Consider the following 18,581-nt stretch of genomic DNA (forward strand, 5'->3'; position numbering starts at 1 on the left):
TAAAATCCTTTAGACAAATGTAAGATTAGAGATGACTGAAAAAAGTATCCCATTGCCATACCACTCATTTTTTTTTTGCTCAAAAATCTGCACAAAGTCAAAAATAATGGTGGCAAAAGCCCACAGTCAATGACAATTTTAAGATATCACTCTACTTCTTCTGGCTTTTTCCCAGTTAGGGGTCACCACAGCGGATCATCTGTCTGCTCATGATTGGCAGGGGAGCTTTACAGTGTTGAGTTGCCAGCCCGGAACCCAACCTTCCACAGAAGGAACACACACCCACACCTAGGGCCAATTTAGAGTGTCCAATCCACCTACTGCATGTCTTTGGGATGAAACCAGTGCACCCGGAGGAAACCCACCCGACCACAGGGGGGACATGCAGACTCCACACAGAAGGCACCCCAGCCGAGAATCAAACCGGAGAACCTCTTGCTGTGAGGCGACAACGCTAACCGCTGCACCATCGTGGCCACCCTATCACTCTAATTCAATCAAATGTTAATATAACAACAGATTTTGCATTGGCAAGCATTTACTGAACAGTCAAAAGTATGAAACTATAAAATCTAACATTACTGACAGGCTGTAATTCTTGGTGGTTTACAAGAAAATAATAAAAAAAAATAAAAAACCCAGAGACACCAAGATGAAGGTATGATGCAAAATAAGGAACATTCTACAAAAAGAAGGATAATTTACAGGTATGTTCATTACACATGCATGAATTCAGGATTCCTAGGGGAAACATCTTGTTGGTATTATCCCTAATCAGACTCATGATGAAATAGTAAGAATAGATTTCACCTTTTCTAAGGCTCAGTGGAGAACACGGGAGGACGGAAAATCTATAGACAAAATGACAGACTGGTTGACTTAAGGAGTCAGAGCATAAGCTTGACACATCTATTCTGTATATGAATTGTTTGTTTGCATCTTTTGGCTTTTCCCGGTTAGGGGTCGCCTCAGCGGGACTCCAGTCTGATAATGATTGGCAGTAGATTTTTTACGTGCCGAGTTTGCCAGCCCTAATGCACAACCTTCAATGAAGGTACACCCATTAATGCATGTCTCCACACAGAAGATGCTCTAGCTGAGAATCGAATGGCACAACGTCTTGCTGTGAGACAACAACGCTACCGCAGCACCACCACTGCAGTCCTATTCTGTATATGAATAATACATATAAATATATCATAAACATAGCTATACAAATACACTCACACACACACACACACACACACACACACACACACACACACACACACACACACACACACACATACACACACGCGCACACACACACACGCACACACACACACACACACACACACACACACACACACACACACACACACACACACACACACACACACACACACATGTACTACCGCAGCACCACCACCACAGTCCTATTCTGTATATGAATAATACATATAAATATATCATAAACATAGCTATACAAATACACTCACACACACACACACACACACACACACACACACACACACACACACACACACACACACACACACACACACACACACACACACACACACACATATATATATATATATATATAGATATATATATATATATATATATATATATATATATATATATATATATATATATATATATATATATATATAAATATATATATATATAGATACACACATAGCATGGAAATTGCCACCAATATAAGGCTAAATTTGGCATTTGACAGACTTATTCTGGTGTACAAGCTTGTGTTCTGTATCTGTGTGTGTTTGAGAATATATCTGCTGTTTGTGTTGAAAATACTACCTCTTTTGTAATTCTTCAAAGTAACCAGTTGTAATGCATAGTACTGGAAAATATGATCCCTCTATGGGAAGATGCCTAGAAGGAATATAATGGCACCCAGTATGGTCATGCATCCTTTTAAGCTTATGGTTGATGAAAAGAGTCAAACCATTGTTCTGACAGAAGGCCCAGAGAAGTCTGGAGCATACGTGTGTGAATGAGAGATAAACTGATGTCTAACATATCGGTTTGGAGATGAGGTTCAACATGGAATAACTGTTCTGTTAATGGAAGTCCTGGTAACAGAAACTTTGTATAGTAATTGGAACAACCACTGCATGTGAGAGAATTTATGTTTTGTTTTACAAAGATGTCAGCATTTCAGGCTTCATTAGCACCAGAGGATTGTATAATCACTTATTCCAGAATGAGAGATTGTTTACTGAATCTGCACCATTTTTATTCCTTCTGGTGAAAAAGTCTTGCAGCTTTATGTTTTGTACTATAAAACACCTGATTAAATTAAGGACTGTATGTATATTTCATTTAAATTCAGCAGTGTTTGTGAATGTAGAAAGTTAAAACTTCTTACCTGTAGTTTTTTTGTTTCGATTCTACCTGTCCTTACCAGGTGCAGACCATACAGTGATAATAATTACCCACAATAAATGAAGTAATTTTTTTTTCTGTTTACATAATGCTGTGGTAAAAGTTTCTGGGTTGCTGTCAGGTCTACAGTGGTGTGATTAGAATCCTGTCTAGTGGTACTGAGTAGCAAAGCGAGTGGCCTTTGAGAAGACTACTATAGAGCAGCTAATACAGACAATGACTACAACAGGCAAGAGGATGGTAGTGGAAACCAAGTCAATGACTTAGTCATAAGCTATTTCTCCACTCAAACCCTTTGCTGTTTTGCCATAGTGATAGCTCTGCAAGCCTATTTGGTTACCTTTGAGTGTATTGCCCACCAGGAAAGGTAAGAGCACATTGATGGTCTTAAAAATGTTCTACTTTACTTGCTGGAGAAATCCAACATGGCTTTATGGACATGTCAGATTCAGGTTCAGGTTCTAATGTTCATGTCTGGACTTTTGCTGGGAACAAAATGGTAAGATCACAATTATCTGAACTGAATGACATTCTGAAAGTTTGATTGAAACTGAAAGTTTTAACAGTAAAGATATCATGATGCAGACTACTATTTAAATAGTTTTAAATGAGATTTACTATTAAGTGTCAGGAAGGGGGTGGGTCAAGCATACTCCCCAGGATATCAAAAGTTTTATTACTACAGTTGAAAGATCAAGCATTATGAGACATTATTTATGGATTTTCAACTAAAGCAACAAAGACAATTGCAAAGAAACTGAAAAGGGCTTTTCTACACCACTTAAATTTTAAATGCAGAGGAAAAAAGGACATATTGCTAAGTCTTGTGATGGGAATGGTAAAACAAAGGTAAATGTACAGCCAAATGAAGAACAAACAGTTATGAGGAAGCAATGAAATCTGATAGAGCTTTAGCTAGATTAGCTGAGACAGCCTTCTGCTACTGGGCCACTTCTAAATTAATTATGTGTATCATAATAATAGATGAAAGGGAGTAAAAATGATCACTGGATTCTGGAAGTATGATTATACTCATAAAGTGGCAATACATTTGTAGAGAAAAGGCCCATTTGACAGACTCTAAAATCTGTAGAGGTTATCTGCATCTGTGAAATGGCATTAGCCTATTGCATGGTTGAAATCCAAACTGCTTTTGGGAATGCATTACATCCAGCAGCTGTAGGCCCCTACCTCACTCATGACCTGATAATCAGGAAGGATTTTGAATTCTTTTAAAGATTTGTGGAAATGGTGGGAAAATAGGAACAGCATTAAACAATGGGCTTTCCAGGTCAATGGCATAGTACCATATAACCTACTGACAATCCCTCAGTCCTCCGAGTTAAGAGAGGGAGAACTACCTAAACCTTTAATTGCACAGAACGTAAGAACTCAAAGAAGATCTGGGCTAATGACTGAAGATCTCAGGGGAGCAAATATATGGATAAATGTACAGTGGGAGGAGAAGAGCCATCTCAGTCACTACAGATGCTAAAGAGCAAGCTGTAAAAAATAAATTTTGTGAGAAAAGGGTAGAAGCAAAGGGAACACTTACAGCAGTAATACCTAAGAGAGCAGAGGGTAACATAACCAATGAAGATGCCAAGAGGACAGCAGAAAAGTGAGAGAACCGCAAGAGAGGAAAAGGGATGCTGGACACAGAAGGTAAAGGGCAGATTCTAACAGATCACTGGTGTGCACTGTTCTTTGTTAGTGAGGAATGAAATACTGAATTTTCAATACCTGTCATGGCAGAGGACAAGACATAATGCTCAGGTTTACAGAGAATACAAACAGAAGAGGATCTGAGTCTGAATGATCTCTAAGTAGGTTAACAGAAATTCAAGATGGCAGAATGGGAGGTTAAAACCTTCATCCTGGCTAGTCCAAGTATGTATTGGGTAGTAGGAGAAAAAAAAAACCTCTGCTCAGACCCCAAAGGCATACCCTTATTTTGAACCATGGAATGATCTGGTATATAAGGTAGCAAAGAAAACAGAAATGGTTATACATCATTTGTCAGTGTCCAAATTTTTCAGGACCATAGTAATGAATCTGGCTCATGGCCATGTAATAGTTGGTCACCTGGGTATAGATAAACCAAGGAATGTCTCCTGGCTACATTCTCTTGGGTGAGTGTCCTGAAAGAAATGGAGTATTTCTATGTGGGAGCCTTTAACCCAGCTTTCAGCAATCCAGTTATGCCAATACCTATAATTAAGGTTCCTTTTGAAAGAATTGTTATGGACCGACCTTGTTGACTTTTACTGAGTCCATCAATGGGCTCCAATATATCACAGCAGTGTTGATTTATGCTACCAAATTCTCAGAGACAATTCTTCTTAGAAATGCCCAAGAGCCATACCAAAGGAAATTATCATTATTGTTGTTCTTTGGGGTAGGTATACAAAGAAATTCTGATATACCAGGGTACTCCCTTTATGTCTAAGGTTACATGCTATCTCTGTCGGTGTTTCAAAGTAAAGGAGCTAAAAACACTCACTTATTACTGCAAGACTAATGGCTTTGTGGAATGATTTAGCAGCATGGAAAATCAAAGATAAGAAGAGTCATAGATATAAAGATGACTACTGGGATCAACTTTTGCCATTGCCAGTGTTTGCTATGTAAATGATTCATCAAGCACCTGCTGGGTTTAGCCCCTTAGAACTCTTAAATGATAGATACCCTGGGGTTACTAGATATAGCCAAAGAAATATGGAAATAGGAAAGTATATTGTTTAAGAGTAGTTTAGAGTGTTAAACTAGCGTACTGATTACGTTAAAAGTGATGATATTGATTGTGTGGAAAAAATATGGAGATGCCACAAGCCAGTCAGCATGGAATATATAATTGGAATATGCAGAACAGGAAGGTCTAACTGCAGAAACTGCATAACTGGCCAAATGCCAGGGATCATTTGAAGATTTTGAAAGAGTGAATGAAGTTAACTAGAAAGCTAGGGAAATGTGGAACAGATACACTAAGGAAATATACCATTTACATTTCTTAAAATATTGGAGAAACATACAAGCTATTGTTAAGTGTGAAAAGACAGATTAGGGAACAGGAGGAAGAGAAAAGGCAGATAACCATACCTGGGGTAACCCTAGATGACATTCTTTCAAAGCCCTAGAAGCAAGAAATACAGAAGTCCCTAATACAGAACAGTAAGATATTTTTAATGTTTCCTGGTAGGACTGCACTTATCTAACATCATATCGTAAGTATCTAGGGAACATTTTTCTTGAAACCTTATAGACTGCCTGAGTTCCAGAAGAAATCAGTCTGTGAAGAAATACAGAGAATGATGAAGTTTGAATTGAGGATTTTAGCAGTTAACAGTACAGCCCGATAGTCATGTTCCCAAAACTCAAATTTTATAATAACTTTTTGGAAATTCAGTCATATATCTCCAACTTTGATAGCTATCCTATGCTCCAGGCAGATGGGTTAATAGAGCAGTTAGGGAAGGCTATGCTTGTGAACACCCTTGATTTAACAAAAATATATTGTCAGATTAACTTAGCTGATAAGGCTAAACCGAAGTCTGCCTTCTTGATAGCTGATAGTTTATTTCAGTAAACAATCCTCACTTTTGGCCTCCATGGAGCTACAACAGTGTTCCAACACCAGGCAGAATCCTCATTACCCCTCTGCTGAAGCCTACTTGCATGATGTAACAACTTCCAGAAGTCTAGGCTATTTTATATTCCCTAAAGCATGTCAGTGTGACTGTTAATGCTTTAAAATGTTAAGTGGGGATGTCAGAGGTACAGCATCTGTGGTATGCAAATGTGAGGGGAATGATTAAACCACAGAAAGAAAAGATTAAAGTTGTTAAGGAATACCTGTTTTCCCCAAATAAAGAAATAGGTGTGAGCCTTTTTAGTCTCTGCTGGCTATTATAGGAAAGTCATATTCCATTTTGCCTCTAATGCGCATCTCCTTACAGATCATCCTAAAGGAAAACCACTTACTGAAATCCAGTGGTTCCAAAAGCTGAGGAAGCCTATCAAAAATAAAAAAAAAAACAGCTTATGTTCAGAGACTGCTTTGATATCCACTAATTTCTCTAAGTAATTAATTGTGCAATAAGATTCCTCAGAAGTGGGGTTAGGGCAACCTTATTCCATATGGTAAGGGATGAGGAACATCCATCGCCTCTTTACACAGAAAGTTGTCCAAAGCAGAAACCATATGTTTTACAACAGACACAGAGTGCACAGCCATTTATTGGGCCTTAAGATCTTTACCTTGCTATTTCTTATGCAAGAAAATGTACCCTACTTACAGATCATATTCCACTGCAAAGTATACCTTAACAAAAAAAAGGTAAAGTCAAATAATTGCCAATGGGACCTGGCACTGTAACCATTTCTGTTTCTGACACAGCACCATTCTAGTTCTTAAAATAACAATGCAGCTGGACCATTGAGAGCATGAAAACCTTTCTAGGGTCTTATAGCCAGTGAGTTCAAGCCTGTGGGCAGTTCATCTGTAATATATCATGATTACTACAACTTGTATTAAGCTACATTTTGCAAATGACAGTCATAATCTTGGTGTGCCAATATATATTTAATGTTTGCTGTGACTATACCTGGTGTAAATACTGTACACAACCACTGTTTTATATGGTAACAATTTGGATTAATGAGACTCAGACTGCAGATTCCAGGAAAGTGAAAACTGAATGACTAGAAATCTGGACTTACACAACCCAAATCTGAGACTGACACTTCTTGAAATACTCCCTTTTCATTATGGTATGGAGATTTAACATTTGGTATATATGAGTTTGGGGGCATTAGTAGCTTGCTCACTCTGCCACAACCCCACATTGAGATGTGCAGTGGGACTTACACCCTTGCAAAAAAAAAAAAAAGAAAGAAAAAAAACAAGTTTAAAGGAGAAAGTCAATGTTTGACTTTCTACTGTATTTTTTTCAGCATTTCAGGACTCGACATTGTGAGTCCAGATCTTTGACTAGGGAGCCATTTATACTACTTGAATGCAATGCAGGACAATACACTAAGAAGGAAACTTGGTCCTTTTAAGTGAAAATGCATGTAACAAGGAAGAAAGTGGTTCAAGGTTGGAACAGGCACTTATTTAAGTTGAGAGCTGAGAAAAAAAGTGTCATAAAGTTGTTCAGAGAGAAAGTTCAAGGAGTCTGTAACTGCAGAGTTAAACTGAGACTACAACACTAGCTCTGAGATAGTGATCAACATGGAAGAACTATTATACTAGTGAAAGTACTGCTTACAGAAACACTGGCTAGGATTCAAAAATGATTGTGATGAGAAGGAAAATTTAACATCAACTGTCCCCTCTCACAGTAGCACTTTGTGAATCACAGACCACACTAATGACGAGGTTTCCCTTTGGTGTAGGACTGCTATCTGACCTACATGCCTAAAGTTTGAGCTACATGCTATTGCAGCAAACCTGGGGAGCAGCTAATGCTAATTATACATGTGCTCTTCCCAGAAATTCTAGTTGCTCATGATTTATGATGCCAACTTATTCAGAGAATCCAGGGTATAAACATATTGTCCAATACAGATCACCTTAAAGCTGTGTCTCTATACTCAATCTCCTATAAGTTACAGAGAGGTGTATCTATGCCAGGAATATAAGGCAGCTTTGGATCCAGCTCTGATGGACTTTTGCACATCTTCAAAATGAACAGCATCAGAACCACTTGATCCAAGGAGTTATAGTTTGCTTGTGACATAAATAAGACATGTTGGTGAGACAGATCCCATACTTTGGAACAGGTTCCCCATCCATGTGAAACAGAGTCCACCCCTAAGCCTATTAAAGCATAATCTTGACCAATGGATGCAAAATCAGAAATTCACCCCAAGTCTGGCCCCCATGTCGCTGATAGCGTGAGGCAGACAGTAATGTCCAAACTACCATACCTCTCAACATAATCTCTAGAAACTTCCTAAGATAGCCCCCTTGTAATAAATGCCCATAATACATATGGACACAACTGAGTCGGATTGCATGGGTAGACTTATAAGGTCCCTGATGTTCATTAGCCTAGTATATTCCTATGAGCCTATGAACCTATAACATGCTAAAAAACTGTTCACCTTTGTGACAATATCCTTGACCTATGACCTACCATGCACAACAGCCCTATCCATCATGGTACCCTGCTAGGTGTCAGCATGCCTGATCCCCTACTACAAGGAGTTGGCAATTGCCTTCCATTTTCGAAAACACTGTTCATACAATAGCAAAGCTGTACCCACCTCTAACTTCTGCTCCTTCCTTTTTGACAGAAAATAAGCTTGCATCAGAAAGAGCCTGCTTGGTATCCTTCTCCAAGGTGACATCTAAGAAGTAAACAAAGCTCAAAACCCAACTGCCCCATCACCACCTATTTCAAAACCTATAAAAACAATTTATTGCTACATTTTATGCATTGAATTTCTACTATGTTTGTGATTAAAACTGTTTTTTAACAAACCCTTCAACTTGTTCTTGGTTTCCAGCTATTCAGAATGTTGTCTTGGTTCCTATTTCAAAACCTACCTGTCCTCCTTTTATCCAAAGTTGCCAGCATCTCCATTGAATCACAGGCTCCAGGAGACTCCACCTCCACAATCCCCTGTGCCCTTTCCATGCCCAATAATTCAAAAATATTTATTTACTTTCCCCTTCAGATGTTTTCCTTCACTACCATAGGGTTGTGCATTGTGCTAAACACACCTATACCTCTTAAAAGGAAGGACTGTAAACATTCCAAGCCTGGCAACTTACAATCCTGCACAGATAACAAGTTAGCAACACTTGCTTCAGCTACCCACATGGAAGCTGTAGGAATAAAACCCCTGTTTCACCCACCTGACTCAGCAACCCCTGGGAGGGACCTATACAGGGCTGCAACAACAGCTTCTATGACCCTTGTTCCTAGTAATATACAGCTAATGAACTGCAGCCTTATCCTGACGTCTATGTTTAATGCCTAGAGAAAACCTGTTAAATACTTATCAACAGTTTGACCCTGAACCTTTGCCCCAACCTTAATGGAAAAATTACAGTTATTATCTGTGAGCAACTGGGCTGGAACTTCCACATCTGAAAGCATACTGCTGTCATTCCCATGCCTTATTCTTTCTTTCTTTCTTTGGAGTAATCACATACTGTCAGCTCCTTTAAGGTTTTCTGCTTCCTCTTGCCTCTCATGCCTGCACTCTGGTTGGCTTCCCTGGCAACCTCCAGCTCTCCAATATTGATTATGCTGCAAGAAAAAAACACATTGTTACTCCATGAAGCTAAACCAGATGACAACTACTACCACTCCCCAAACTTTCCAACAGTAAAGTTTTACAAGTGGGGACCACCCATAATCTGTGAAACTCTTTAATGCCCACCTTGAGTACATGCAAATGAATGAAAAAGCAACAGTTTCCATTAACTGCTAAACCTCATCACTGACCCTCCCACCAACAAATGACATTAATTGCCTGTCTACCACCTGCTAATGCAAAAAAAAAGAAGGCCATCTTGTAAAAAATGCAACATATCAATACCGATGATGGGTAGCAGACCAAACAGGTATTTTCTCCAAAGCAATACAGCCTAAAAGGCTATCAGAAAGGAAATGGGGGACCTGAGGCCCATGGCATCCTGCATTCACTCACCAAAATTGATTGCATCCCCTTAGAAATTCATCATGCCCTGATTATAGATATATATAGAGAGAGAGGTATAGACATAGATGTAGATATACTAAACTACCTAATACCTAAATGCTGGTCTCCTTGCTATGCTGGTATCTTTGGTTGACCTGATGATAGAAGCTGCCTGCTTGTCAACAGAACATTGACAGAAGAGATCAGGAACCCTGAGACCTCACCATAAGCACCTCTAGGTGCCACCCTTCCTTCATCGACATCACATTGTCTCCTTAACTTGTACCCAAAGTTCTGCTCACCCTATCTTCCTCTCTCCCATTGACTTGTAATCTAACTATTTCTCTGTGGATATGAGGCCTGGGACAAAGGTGTCTGTCAGCAGGCTACATTTCTACTCAGTGTGGCAGAAAGCTCAAACATCCCTCAATTTCCAAATATATATATAAATCTTTGAGGCCACAGAAACTCAGAAAAAGGGAAAGGTGAAAACTCACCTTCTCTCTGTTCTCTCTGATCTTTAAATTCCATTAAATAAAGCAGAGGCACTCAATGTATGACACAGCTAGTTTTGTTGCACCCACATTGTGACCAAACAATCCCAATGACTCTTCTGACAAGACAATCATAGATTAGCTGTAGCATTACATGACAAAGCATATATTTCTCCAGCTGGGCATAGCCAGGTTATTCTTCTTCCACTTCTGCATTGCAGAAAAAATGTCAGCCTGATTATGATATAGAATGGAAGACTTTCAAACCAAATGTTTGTTTTTAATGATGGTGGAAAACCTTTCACAATAAATGTCGAATGTTTTGCCAATCATATTTCTTATTCTGTGTGGATTTGCATTTCATTTATTTTTACAACTTAACTGACTGATGTCAACATCATGAGTACTACTAATTCTAAGATATATATATATATATATATATATATATATATATATATATGTATATATATATATATATATATATATATATATATATGTGTGTGTGTGTGTGTGTGTGTGCTATATAATATATATATATATATATATATATATATATATATATATATATATATATATATATATATATATATATATATATATATATATATATATATACTATACAGGAAATATGGAAGTATGACCCGAATTTTACAAAGCTTTATTCAAGAAAATAAAAACATCATAAGATATTTGCGCACTTTCGTTCCATAGGTAGTGTTACATGGTTGAACTTCTTCAGAAATACAATTCTTAACTTGCAGGTTCATGTATTTAAGACTTTTTTCTGGCTATGGAGGTGGAGGTGCTAGCTCCATGTTATCTGATCTATTTTAGTAAGCTTTTTACATTTAGGTTCCCATTCAAGCCTGGGGAAATGTCAGCCTGGAGTTTCACCTGCCATCTAAGTTCTCTGACTTCCAGCTGGGGGTTGGTTTCACCGTGGGGATGGTGACTTTATCCAGGATTATGAAGATGAATTTAGTGCAATCTGGGCTGGTATATTTGTGTTTTGCTAGAGTGTTTTTAGTATGTTGGTTTCTAATGGCTCCACATTGCTCACAGACTGCTAGGTGCACTATGTCTGTAGTATTGCATTCGATTGCTTGCTGGAAGGTGAAAATGTGCCAGGGGTATTTTGGGATCAAGTGTTCCCCTTTGGCTATGTACTGGCAGCAGATGCATTTGCCACAGCTGTACATGGCTGGTGGCCTGTGATCATTAGGGGTGGTGGTTGGGGGTTGTGTCAAACATAGCCTTAAGAAACAGTGTTCTCTTGTAGCTGAAGGCTGGGGAAGGTCCCAGTGCTTTTTGAAGTTCATAGCTGCTTTTAATGATCTTCCAGTTGTTTGTAAGTATAGTTCTGATGAATTCTTAGTCCAAGGAGATTGGCAAGGGGAATCTGGTGCTGTCTTTGGAGGCTGTGTTTTTGTTTGTGCTGCGGAACCCATATCCTAATATTGGAGGGTATTTTAGGAGTCTGTTTTCTGAGATCTCCATCTGGATACTGTTCATCAGTTCCATGGGGTAGTGCTTGTCAATGAAGAGCTTGGCTAGGAAGTGGCATTTTTGTATGAATGTTTCCTCTTCACTGACCATGCAGCTTAACCACACAAACTGCCCCTTTACTATGCGCTTTTTCATGAAGAAGGGGTGTTGGCTGATGTAGTCCAGGTGGTTGTTGCGGAACATCTGTTTCCTTTGTATGTTGGAGGAACCGGGTCTAGGGACAGCGTGACATCCATAAATTGGACTTCATTCCCTTTGCCTGAGAGAGTGAAGTCCAAGAAATCTACACTGTGGTTAATTATGTCTAGAAAGGGGTTGAGTCCCTCAGGGGGGATGGGTCCTTCCCAGAGGAAAAAGATATTGTCTATATAGCATTTATATAGACTGGTGGACTCAAACCCCACAAGGGCAGTGAGGATGTTCACCTCCCACCAGCTTAGAACTAAATTGGCATAAGCTGGTGCCATTTTGGCTCCCATAGCCACCCCTTGGAGTTGTTGGTAGATCTGGCCATTGAATGAGAAGAAATTATTTTCCATTACTATTTATAGTAGTGAAATCTATGTTTGTACTTGCTATGGTGGGGTTTGGGTACAGTTGGCTAGGTATTTTCCCACACTGTCTAACCCCTGTTGGTGGGTGATACTGAGGTACAGTGCCACTACATCCAGCGTGAGAAAGGTGCAGTGGGTTTTAATTGGGGCTAGCTGGTGGATAGTGTTTAGGAATTCCCAGGAGTCTCTAAGGTACTGGGATTTCAAAACTTTCAGGTTTAAGTAGTAATCCAGAAGTGCTGAGATATATTCCATTTTGGTCTTTTTAGATGCCACTATGTGTCTCAGGGGTGAGTTTATTGGGTTGTTGTGCATTTTTGGGATCCCAAACATTTTTTCAGTTTGGGGAGATGGTAATCTTACTCCCAGTTGGAGATAAAGTCTTTCCAATATAGGTCAACCTATGCTTTGTCTATGTTTAAAAAGCTTAGGTCAACCATTTCTGAGGACACAGCTTTGTAGTATGCTATGTTAGAAAGTGTGGCCTCCATCTTGTTGATGTAAGTGCTGGTGTCCATTAGAATGATACCAGCTCCCTTGTCGGCCTTCATGATAGTAATGCTTGGCTCATTTTTGAGCTGTTGAAATGCTTTTCTCTCAAGCGTTGAGAGTTTAAACCACTTAGTGCATGGATTCTTTTCCAGGGAGGGTCTGATTTCATTCTTGCAAACCTTGGAGAAGAGATTGAGGGGTTGATTGAGAGGAGGGTTAAATGTGCTTCTCCTTGGTGGGCTGTTGGTATCACTGGTATCACTTCCTTGTCACTATTGGATGGGGAAGGAGGTAGTGTCTGGTCTAGGAAAGTGATACTCCTTTATGGGTGAGTGGAGCTTGTAGCTGGCTGCTAGCTTGGGCTGGTGGCCCCTAAGTACTGACCATCATACCCTTTGCTGTCTGACAACTCTTGCTCATTAAAAAACATTACTTTTAATACCTTGTTTAAAGTTCAGTTTTCTGCAAAATAGTTTCAGGTCCAGTACTACATTTGTGACGGAGGCCCTTTGTGTCGGAATAAAGTTTAGCCCTTTTTTCAGTACTGCTTTGCTTTGTTCATCTAGCTAAAGTTGCGAGAGGTTGAAAATGTCCCAAGTGGGGGAGGGATCAGAGGTGTTGTCTGCTGGAGTTAGCGTCTCCGTCCTTGCATCTTACCCTGTCTCTCCCTCTCCACCTCCCTCAGCCTCTTCCTCTGGGTGTGATCGAGTTTGTTTGGCCATTTGGTGGGTCCTGGGATAAAAAAATGGTTTGACTGGGATTCTGTGATCCTATCCGCATTGGGAACTGGTACATTGCTTGCTGACTATAGGTTATAGTTGCTTACCCTGTGGTTTTCTGCTATGCTGCTGCTTGTTTCGATGGTTGTGAGCCTTGGGAGGCTAGGCTGCTCTTTATCCCATGGAGGGCTGTAAGTCAGTGCCTCCCTCATGCTTGCATCCATTTATGGCATACTGTGAGCATTGTTACCGGGCTTAGAGTCAGTTACCTGTTGGAGAGGGGGTCCACTTTTCCATGAGTAGGCTTTTACCAGGTAGGCTGATTTTCATCTGTACTGCTCTTTGTCTCAGGCTAGCTTTTTTTTTTCTGAACATGACTGTGGCCTCGTATCTGGCTAGCCTGGGGTTGATTCCCATCCACTCCATCTTGTTGGCTTGGAAGGATGGGTAATAGTAATGGACCTGAAACTATTTTGCAGATACTGACAAACAACTGGATGATCATTAAAAGCAGCTATGAACTGCAAAAAGCACTGGGACCTTTCTCAGCCTTCAGCTACAAAACACTATCTCTTAAGGCTATGTTCAACACAACTCCCCCAACCACTACCCTTAATGATAAGCGGCCTCCAGCCATGTACAGCTGTGGCAATTGCATCTCCTGCCAGTACATAGCCAAAGGGGAACAGTTCATCCTAAAATCCCCTAGGCACATTTTCACCTTCCAGCAAGCATTCGACTGAAACACTACAGACATAGTGTACCTAGCAGTCTGCGATCAATGTGGAACCTACTATGTAGGCAAAACAGTAAGAAAACTAAGTGACCGAATCAAGGAACACTACCAAGCCATTAGAAACCAAGATACTAAAAACACTCTAGGAAAACACAAATATACCAGCCCAGTTTGCATAAAATTCCTCTTCACAATCCTGGACAAAGTCACCCTGGATCAAATAAGGCATAGCTAACCCCTCCCTCTCAATAGCCAGAGAAAAGTCTTAAATGCATGAACTTGCAAGTTAAGAATTGTATTTTGAAGAAGTCCGACCATGTAACACTACCTAACGAACTAAAGCGCTCAAATACCTTATGATGTTTTTATTTTCTTGAACAAAGCTTTGTAAAATTTGGGTTGTAGTTCCATATATCCTGCAGATCAGAATGTTTTTACTCTCATGGTTACAGTGTACTCTAGCCTTTCAGCAGTCAGTACCAGTACAGATATATATATAAAGATATTGATATATATATATATATATATATATACAGACATATCTAGCTAAAGGTAAGAAGGTGAAATGTAAGAGCCACTGAAAAGCAATGCAAATTGCCAGCCAACAAATTTAAGTGCTACAATAAGAATGTATAGACGTGCATAGGCTAGCTGTCTTTGCAAACTCTTTTAACAATGAATTTCCCTTTCAAAGTGAGAATCAAAACCTGCACTTTTGTGTTTGTGAGATAAACACTTTAACCATTATGCAAACCCCCAACCTATGCCATTAGCAAAGGCGATGCATTTCTCTGAGGCTTCATCTTTTTAAAATATAATATGGATAAACAAAATATAGCAAGTGTACATAATTTGTTCTGCGATGACTTTATAATGCACATCTTCACTTTACTATGCTATTTCTTGAATGACACCTTATGCATTCCTGTTTACACAAAATTCTAAAACATATTTTTGCTTTTGTACTTTGTCATCTAGCAGGCTAGTTCATCATTGCAATGTTGGTCTTAAACCCTTTAAACGATTCCATTCTTATTTGTATCTTAGTGCCCTTATCTGTCAGACAACAGCCATTCAAACATATCGGAATTGTAATGATACAAAATCTCAGCTGTGGAATCACAGAGGAAGTATGTCAGGGATTTAGATTTAGATAGCTTCCTTGCGTATTATCTTGAACTGAACAACAAGAGTACATAAGTATAAACATAATAATTATAACAGCTAATTAGAATGCAGCATGGTTTAATGTATTTGCATGTAAAACAATACAAATGCCCTTACTTTAACTTTAAAAGCACTTTTCTGTTACCTCTGTGGAGTATTATATAGACTGTTAGCATTTTTCTCTTGCGTTCTCATGCTGGCTTTATTCTTTAAGGTTTAGAGTGACTTCTTGAAAGAGTATTGATTTTCTTTTCTTTTTTTCTTAGAATTGACAAAAGGGAGCCATGCCTGTAGGGCACATATGGACAATACATCATAAACCTTGTGTTGCTCATTTTAGCCTTCACCTTTGCCAGTTTACTTACTACATTGGTCTCTTGTGTATGAAGTATGGATTGATCTAATGTATAATTGATATTTAAGCCTGATACAGAAGCACACATACAGCGGCAGAATCTTTACCTATTGGATTTTAACTTACTCATATTAAGGAAAGTAATACACTGTTATCCTTTAATCATATTACCCATTTTTCAACAGAGCAGTGAACAGGGACATAAATTATCTGTCTCTAATTGGAAAAATAAAGAAAAACTGTAAGTGTAAGATATATCTGTTTATGCTGCAAAAGACAGCAACTGCTTTTTGAGCAACTTAGCTACATTGTACACAATGGAAAATCAACATATCTCTACTTAATCTGTATAAAATTTGTTCTAAAATGTAATCTTAGCTCCTGATATATTTAGCTCATCATAGAGGGAAAAATCTTAAACAACAAGCATGTGTTCACAGTATTTAGTATTGATACTATAATACTCATTATCAGTATTACTGTGATACCAATTTATCCATTTAATACCTTTACATAATTTGCAGTTGTACAGCTTCCTATCTTCCAAACATTTATTTTTATTTCCAAATGTGTGTGTGTGTGTGTGTGTGTGTGTGTGTGTGTGTGTGTGTGTGTGTGTGTGTGTGTGTGTGTGTGTGTGTGTGTATATCTATCTATCTATATATATCTATATATATATATATATATATATATATATATATATATATATATATATATATATATGCGTGTGTGTGTGTGTGTGTGTGTGTGTGTGTGTGTGTGTGTGTGTGTGCGTGTGTGTGTGTGTGTGTGCATCTATATGCATGTATTTGGATAAGTAGTCTTGTTCAGGCATAGTTTTCTCTATGGTCTAAACCAAAGACCATACTAATAAGGAAAAAAGGCTGCAAAATGAAAACATATGGAGAAATTACACTATATTTTTGCACTAATACATTAGGATGGCCAGTGAAGAATAGTATACATATTATAAATTAGCAGAGTTATACTGCACCTGAAATTAGAATCATGTCTGGCTTTCCATATAAATTAAGTACAAGGCCTTAACACTGTTGCAAAAGGAAGTGATTTGTTATTAATCTGTCATTTAGTCATCACATTGTATAGTGATATTGTATTGGAATATTCATTCATAAAATATAGGTTTAATAAATCAACTGTATTAAACAGTGTTGTAAAATGAGGTAGTGCATTCATGTGAAAAGTGCTTTCACAGAGCAGAGCTATGCATTTGTTATACCCCCATATCTGTATAGTGTATTGTGAGAGATAAGGTGGCAATGCAGGTGTGCAGCACTAAGTTGAAATTACTCTGAGGTGTGTGAGAAACTGGAGGGAAGTTGAACACTGGCAGTGAAAAGACACATATTATGGATGTAAGGAGTGCTGGTAAAGTATGGAAGGGTTAAAGGGAAGTAATGCAATCAAAGAAGAGGAATGGTGTTCAGTGTTAGAACACTGCTGCTAGAATAACCTATATGCAAGGGGGGTCACAGGATTTTTTGCAGGGGAGGGGTGCAAACCCAGAGCCCCACCCACACAGCCCCACCCCCTCCACCCACAGAGCCTCCTCCACCCATGTAGCCATTCTAGTGTCCCATTACTTTGATATTTCTCCCCATTTGTCATAGACACTGTTCAAATCTCTCAGTGTGCATATTGTTTTATGCTTTACTTCTACAATGATTACAGATATTTGGATTTCATTTACAACCTTTACTTCAAATTTTATAGCACAAACACTGATAGACATTTACTAAACCTAAACAAAGCAATAGTCTTACAATGAAAACAGACTTGGCATTAAAACGTCTCTACCTTTGAAACCCACATTCACTGAAACAGCTTTGAAACCCACATTCAAAGAAAATGCATCTGGCCAGTGGTGGGGTAAGTTTACCCTTGGGCTGTTTTCAGATCATAGGCTCCTTGCACACATTTTTAGAACAATGCAAAAGTTCTTTGATTCAACTTCCTAACTGTATTAATTATACTATATAATAATTGAATTATATTCCTTGTATAATACAGCACCACTTGTTAGAGTGTGTTTTAAATTTATAGTTCTGAACATTTTCCTTTAAACAATGAAACAAATCATATGAACCAATAATGACAACCTGCCCAATTCAGAACATTTCAACCATAATGGGCCACTCAGACTTCTGTCATACAATCCAACAATATCAATCAATATGCAGAATCTCTGCAGAAGTAAAAGTCATCTGAATAATTCCACATTAAAGAGATCTGAAACCAATGAAGAGGTTGTTGCTAGAAAACAACTTTATATTTCAGTGTTTCATTTACAAATTCAGTGCCTGTTGCCCTTGAAGAATAAATTGCCTATGTTACATTAAAAGAAATAGTAAGCTGGTATATTGCAATAGGGAAGGGGTGGCAAGGTGAAAAACAGGCTCATAGTTATCAGGTGCCTCATCCAAAGGAGAACATACTAAGGACTGCACTTGTTAGAGTGTGTTTTAAAATTTATATTTTTGAACA

This window comes from Protopterus annectens, chromosome 1.part0 (genome assembly GCF_019279795.1).
Source record: "Protopterus annectens isolate FY-2018-M chromosome 1.part0, PAN1.0, whole genome shotgun sequence".
Classification (NCBI taxonomy): domain Eukaryota; kingdom Metazoa; phylum Chordata; order Ceratodontiformes; family Protopteridae; genus Protopterus; species Protopterus annectens.